Here is a 7,377-nt window from a genome sequence, read left to right on the forward strand (position 1 = left end):
TTCAATGGAATGCAAAAGTGTAAGACAAAAGAAAACATAGAAAATTTGAGTCATTATGGATGGGCCCTTCTATTGTTTGTGATCTTAATGGAGAAGCCTCATACTTTTTGCAGACAATGAATGGTAAGGTACATGAATTTCCAGTGCATGGACAATTCCAGAAGCATTACTTCTCTTAAGTCCATGCACAATAGGTTGTAGTTTGTATATATTTAGGTTTGTTTCTATTGGTTTTTGTTTGGGCTTGTTTCTTTTGGTCTGTTATCCAGAGTTCTATGTGTTCTTGTGTTGATATTGTCATCAACCATCCCCAATCATAGCCTTTGTTATCATTGTGTTGGCTATTGGGTGATTTTGTTCTCTAACCCACTAAAATCTACAAAATTGTGATTAGTCCTTCATTTTGCCTCTCTGGGTTATTGGTCTAAGGGCTTAGGGTTTTTCCAATTTACGCTTTTCTATCTCGAAATCCCTGCGGTCTATTTCCTTGTTACTTTTTCCACTCAAATGGAAGGGTTGGTTCATCATGAGGAGAGGTCCCCCCTTTAAGTTTTGCCTTAGGCGAGTTTTTAATAATGTTTTAATTTTTCGCCTTCTCCTAGGGTTTTATTTCTTTGTTGGCCTTCGTAAATATTGTGCAAGTTCTAATTGATCCAATGGTGTGCGCAATCTTGCAAAGGGAAGTTGCATGAGATTTACCTTTCACGAAATGGCGAAAAGGTGGCGGGCCTGGGTAAAATGGTTGCAAGGAAGGCTAAAGGACAAGTATTTTCTGGTAGATCTAATGGTCTGCATTTTTTCGCAATGAAAAGATGGGTGAGATTTATGCTTTGCAAAATAGAAAAAGGATGGTGGGCCCGAAAGGTAAGTGGATCCCTTGGTTAAAAATAGAGCATCTCCAATAAGATCTAACGGTCGGCGCTATTTTGCATGGAAAAGATGTGCAAATTTTACCTTTTGTGAAGTTGCAAAAGGGTGGTTTGCAGGATAAGAGGAGTGCATCTCTGAGAAGATCCAACGGTGCACGTTGTTTCGTGGCCTGAAGGAACATGAAGTTTACTCTTTGCAAAATAGAGAAAAGGAGTTGTCAATTATGTGGTGGATGAAGTGGCAATATAGTTGGATGTCTGGCTAAGGAAAAAGGTGATCTGTCAATTGGACACTTGGCTTCGAGTGGATTGTGTGGGGCCCATTTGATTAAGCGGTAATATTGATAAAACCCATGGCTAGATAAGAAACATGGCGGTTCAGATGTGGTGTCTGACAATGATCTTTAGCATATGAATGGTTAACATGTGAAGGTTTCATGCAGTTCATTAAAAAGACCAGCGGTCATCGTCAAGAATAACAGTCAGCGGGTGATAGAAGATCCAATGGTCACTGTTGTTTCACAATGAAAAGATGCATGAGATTTATGCTTCGTGAAATAGACAAAGGAAGGCGGGGCCCATTTCTAAACAGGATGACTCAGGTAAGTTAAAGAACATGCACAAATTTTGATCCAATGGATGGCGTTGTTTTGTGATGGAAAGATGTGAGGTTTTTATCTTTCGTGAAGCAGCGAAGAGGCAAGACAGTTAGAAAATTTTTGTGGTCCATTGGAGGCATTTTTTGAATTCAATTGCAAATTGACTGCCAAAGCATGTGGCTTAATGTTTCTATTCAATGCTTAGTTACCGTAATAAGCTTCACATCAGGTAAAACATTGGCATCATTTTGAAAAGTCTTGCAGAGCTACTAGTGCACAAAGAGAATTTATTAAGGAAACAAGTAAGCTCTGCATATTGCTTGACAATTATAGTTTGAATTGATATCACTGGGTGCTTGATTTCTCAGAGGTTTGTTTAAAACTTAAATTAAAATAACTATAATTCTGAGATGGCACCACGAAGAGATTTCACAAGGAAGGTTAATTACCAGGAGAGAGCCATTTTTGATGACTTTTTGAACAATTAACTATGTCTACTAATGCCACAACTAAAATGAAAGAATTAGTGCCCAAGGCTCCCTGCCTGAGAATTGGTGATGGCTTGTATGACAAAGGGAACTGGTTAAGGGATTCACAGTTAGGTATATCAGGTCTAGGACTCTTCAAAGTGGGATTTGGCTAGAGAAATTCTTCTGCTCCAGTGAATAGTATATGGGAGTTAGATGTTGGAAAGCTCTTAGTCCCTGGGGTTTTGATGGATGTGGACCTATTGAAACAGATTGAAAATAACTATGATCTTGTTGCCAGGTGTGTTAGAAATGTAAATGGGGGATCTTTAGTTGAGATAAATGACGATGAGTTTACGAAAGTGTTCAGACTCAGTGAGGTGTCAAATTATTTAGAGCCCATCAATTTTGAAACACTTGCATAGGTCTATAATGTATAGAGAGATCACCTCAGGAGTGGCCCTTTAAAAGAGTTTTTTTGTCAGAATAGGAGGACTAACTGTTGTAGGCCCTAGCACCATGGAACCCTCCTCTCTAAATCTATTTACTTTGAGAGCTAAAGGGATGTATTGGTCCCTATGTCAGATTTTTGGGGAAGATGCTGAAACAACCATGCCAACCCACTATATGCTTATGTTAGCACAAATTTTGAACCCATCTCTAGTAGTAAATTTTGACTTTGCACCTTAACTCACTGATGCCATTCATGAAGGGTTGATGGGGATTCAAAATACTAATGTAGATAGACCCTTTGGATGGTATTCTCTTCTTATGCACATGTTTTTATTCAAAGGTGTTGATTATTTTGCTAGTGAAATGGATCTGATTAAGGAAAAGGATGATGAGGAGACGCTTGTTCAATTGTGGAGCACAATGTTGTCTTGGGATAGAGAGGATGCAATTTATTTGAAGTTTGATAGATGTTTTGCATCTAGGCTTAGGATCTTGTTCTGCCCACAAAACCCTTGAATTCCGAAAGCTCTCCTTGAATTCTTTAGGCCCAAGGAATTTGCTCAAGATATTAAGATTGTTCATAAATTGGGTGATAGATACTTGTACCCTATCTATACTATGTTCAGAGTCTATGGTTTCAGAGGAACTCCATATTTGCTCCCCTATCAAGTCCCATTGAAGATAGGAATTGCAGAGGTCTTGAGGCAAATTGGAGGTTTGTAAGAAGCAGAATTAACAAATAGGGGGAAAGGGACAATTTTCCCAACTATCACCATTGCACATCAATTTGTAATCACCAAGGGTGGTTGAAAACATTTTGATAATTTATTTCAGCCCTATAGGTTGTCTACTGTAGTATCAAGGTTTGCTGACCCTGGAGACTTTTTTAATGGTATGTTCAAGAAGAGAGCTGTATGTAAAGGCATACCACACCAGTTCCATTTTCCTGAGGATTTAATCGGAAATGAATTCAACCTTGATGAATAGGAATTGAGAAAGGAAAAATTGATAGCATATAAAGGGGCTCTTAATTTTATCCATCAATTTGATATTGGTTATGACTGTTTGTCTAGTTTTACTCCCTTTGAGGAAAAGGATAAATTCTTGATATTTTATTTTGAAGATTTAATGCAAACCTTAAAAGAGAAGAGGGAAGCTATATTGAAAAATGACCCTGAAAAGGCTAAGTTGGTTCTAGCCAAGCTTGCCTTTTCTAAGGCCATCCCTCTAGGTGAATATGTGATGCACAAGAGGCCAAAGTGCAGTGTGCTAATGTGGGTAAGAGGTGAGCCTTCTACTTCAAAAGGGAAAAGAGCAATAGAAGATGTAGTGGAAATCCAAGATTCCCCTAAAAGGCAAAGGGTGGGAAAATAGATACAAATAGGTGAGCCTTTATACTCTCCATATCAATCCCTAATCCATGTGGGTGATGAGCATGCAGTGGCTGAGCAACTATTGTAGTTAGGAAGTCTTGGGGAGATTGCCTATACTTATGAAGAAATACAAGAAGGGATGCCCGAAGAGCCACCAAGTGCTGAAATGGATTTGACTGTAGAGGAGTTTAAAGGAAAAGAGTTAGACCCTATCATCAAATAGGCCAGTGAAGAATTATTGGCTGATAATAATTTTTTTACAATGGGATCTTTCATGCAATTTATTGGGAAGCAAAATATAGAAAAATTCAAAGCCAAATGTGAAAAGAGGAAAAGTGAATAGCCCCACAAAGATGCATCTACAATGGACGAAGAAGTAAAACAAGAAATGATGACAGAATTCAAAACCATTACTCCTAAGCAGGGGAGCGAAATGGTAGCAAAATCTGATGTACTAATTCTACCGGAGTGGGATATAGTAGATGCACTAATCCTTGAAGGAGTAAGAAAAGAAAAAAGGCCTTAGAAGAAGTGACATTTAGCAAGGACCATGCTGCTTTGGTCATGTGGTCTCTAAGGAGGGATGAGAGAAAAAAGAGAAAGGACACTTCAGAGTCCAGCTACCTTGGAGGTATGATCGTGAAAAGAGTGCAGGACACGAGGGTAGTAGAAGCTTCCAGAATAGTTTTGGAATCAGCAAAGTTCAATGTGGCAGTAGCTAAGAAGGTGTTGTTATTTTGGTATGGTTTTGTCATTGATGTCAACACCTACTAAAACTCTAGAACTTTGGAGATCCAACAATACTCACTGGTAAGCAAGTGACTTTTGCACAGTCACCGGTATATGATACACCGATAGGATATAATGATCACCAGCACTTGGAATAGCATGGAAAACACTTGGTAATGTTGAAGACATTGTTTGGACATCTTATTTTGCAGAATTGCTTATTGGCATATTCATAGTTAGATATTTGCTATTACCGACAAATAGGTCCAGGGTTACACCGGCAAGATTATCTTTTCCAGATCAGCATGACATATTATGAAGTTGATTAATTATTGTTGTAAATGCATCAAGCTGACATGTTTAATCAATTATTGCATTAGATATTGTATTGATTGTAAAATGATTTTATTGTAATATCTTGTAGAGCCGACCTACTAAAATTGGTCTTAGGTTATGGTATAAATGTAAGATCTTATTTGTAAGATCAAGTGTGGAATGCGAATAAGACTTGAGTGAAGGTATATGTGAGATTAAGCAGAGTTATACATGCAGACATCATTTGAAGGTGAAGCTAGGTTTTTGTGAAAGCATATCAGAACTACACTGGTACTGAATCCAGCATATGAAGATGCTATTTTGTGCAGTACATTCTTATTGGATTTAACCATCCAACTGTAGTCAGTGTGACTCCCATTTGTGATTGAGCAGTGAGCTCTAGGCACTTGGCCTTTCTATATGTGCAAACCCCATTTATGTACACTTACTATCTGTAGTAGTATCATTTGATTATGGGTAAGGTTTCCCACCATGGTTTTTCCCCTTACAGGGTTTCCACGTACAAATATTGGTGTTATGTGTTGTGAATGACTTTGTTCTTTAGTTTTATGCATTAATCTTTACCGGTATTGCATTTATTTGTTAAATCTGTCCACTGGTATAATAGACTAGTTCACTGGTACTAAGTAGTAATTTGATTTAGTTGATTTTGGTTTAATATTATTAGAAAACTGATTCACCCCCCCTCTCAGTTGTCTTCAGGACCTAACAATTGGTATCAGAGCGTAGTCCTCTTTTGCAGAAAGTTTAACAACTTGAGGATATCCAATGTCTACTAACTATTTTAGGAAGGACAGTCCTAAACTTGATGGAACCAACTATGGCATATGGAAGATCAGAATGGAGACATATCTGAATTGCATTGGAAAGGACATATGGGAAGTTACAAACAATGGTTATACTACTGCTAGTTCCAGTCAGCCTAATCCACCTAACTTGACTAAAGATGAGGAAAATGATTGCAAAGCAAGGGAAGCACTTTTGAGCACATTAACAAATCAACAAATCATGGGATTATCAGATAGTTCAACTGCTAAAGCTATTTGGGATCATTTGGAAACACTGAATGAAGAAGATTCCATAGTCAAAATCGCAAAACTTGAAAGCTTCCGGGTCAGGTATGAAAATCTGAAAATGGAAGAAGATGAAAGGATTTCTGCTTTTATGGAAAGAGTTAATGAAATTGTTTTGGGTATCAAATGTTGTGGAGGAACCTAAAGTGAAGATGAAATTGTTTCAAAATTTTTAAGAGGATTGCCATCGGCATATAAAATGAAGGTTACTACTATAAATGAGCTAAGAACAATGCCTAATACATCAATAACTAGGGATACATTAATTGGAAAACTTTCAGCCTTTGAAATTAAGGAATTTGGTCTTGTTGCTACTATAAAGATAGATCTAGCCTTTAAAGCATCAACATCATCTACATCATCATTTGACAAATCGGATTGGAAAGCCTTTTATGCAAAAAAAATTGAGAAAAGCAGGAAAGAAAATGAAGAACTTGAAGAGCTTGAAGCACTATTTGCAAGAAAAATGCCTAAAGGTCCAGTTGGAAGTAAGTATGAAGGTAAAGCACCCTTTAAATGTTTTAACTATAATAAGATTGGTCATATGGCTTCAAGATTCCCTAATAGACATGCTAGACTAAGAGAAGAAGCTAGAAGGACATACAAGCCTAATCTTGAATATCAGAGATACAGATTTAAGAAGAATAAGGACAAATCTTGTTATGTAGCTCATGAAGGAGTGACTGATGATTCTGATGATGATCCAACAGACAATGGATGGGTTTTTGTTGCTATAATAGAAGATCAACTAACACCTGCAGTCCAACTGGTAGAGCAGGCCTTGGCAGCTAAAATTGAAGTAAAGGATGAATGGATCATTGATTCTGGATGCTCACATCATATGACATGAGATAAAAGTAAATTATTGAACTTTCAAGAATATAATGGAGGCTTAGTAAGATTTGGAGATGACAAAGCTTGTCAGATCAAAGGTAAGGGTTCAATATCTTTCGATGGTAAGCATAACACTGACAATGTCTACTATGTTGAAGGTTTAAAGCATAATCTTTTGAGTGTTGGTCAATTAGTTGAGAAAGGATTTCAGTTATAGTTCAAAAATGGAAAATGCAAAATCATGAACAAAACTGGTCTAGAAATTGCAACCGGTAATCAGACTAGAGGTAATATCTTTCATTTGAACAATAGTGAAAATACATGCTTGATTGCACACATAGATGAAAGTTGGCTATGGCACAAGAGACTCTGTTATGTAAACTTTGATTGAATGATAAAAATTAGTACTACTAAGGCAGTTAGAGATTTACCTAAAATTGTCAAACCTCACAACACAATATGTAAGGAATGTCAATTTGGAAAACAGGTTAGAACTAGTTTCAAAAGTATTCCTGAAAAATCCAATAATGCTCTTGATTTAATTCATACTGATTTATGTGGTCTAGCTAGAACTAAAAGCTTACAAGGTGATAGATATTCCATGCTAATCATTGATGATTATTCTAGAATGTGTTGGGTTACTT

The sequence above is a fragment of the Cryptomeria japonica genome, chromosome 4, assembly GCF_030272615.1.
Source record: "Cryptomeria japonica chromosome 4, Sugi_1.0, whole genome shotgun sequence".
Classification (NCBI taxonomy): Eukaryota; Viridiplantae; Streptophyta; class Pinopsida; order Cupressales; family Cupressaceae; genus Cryptomeria; species Cryptomeria japonica.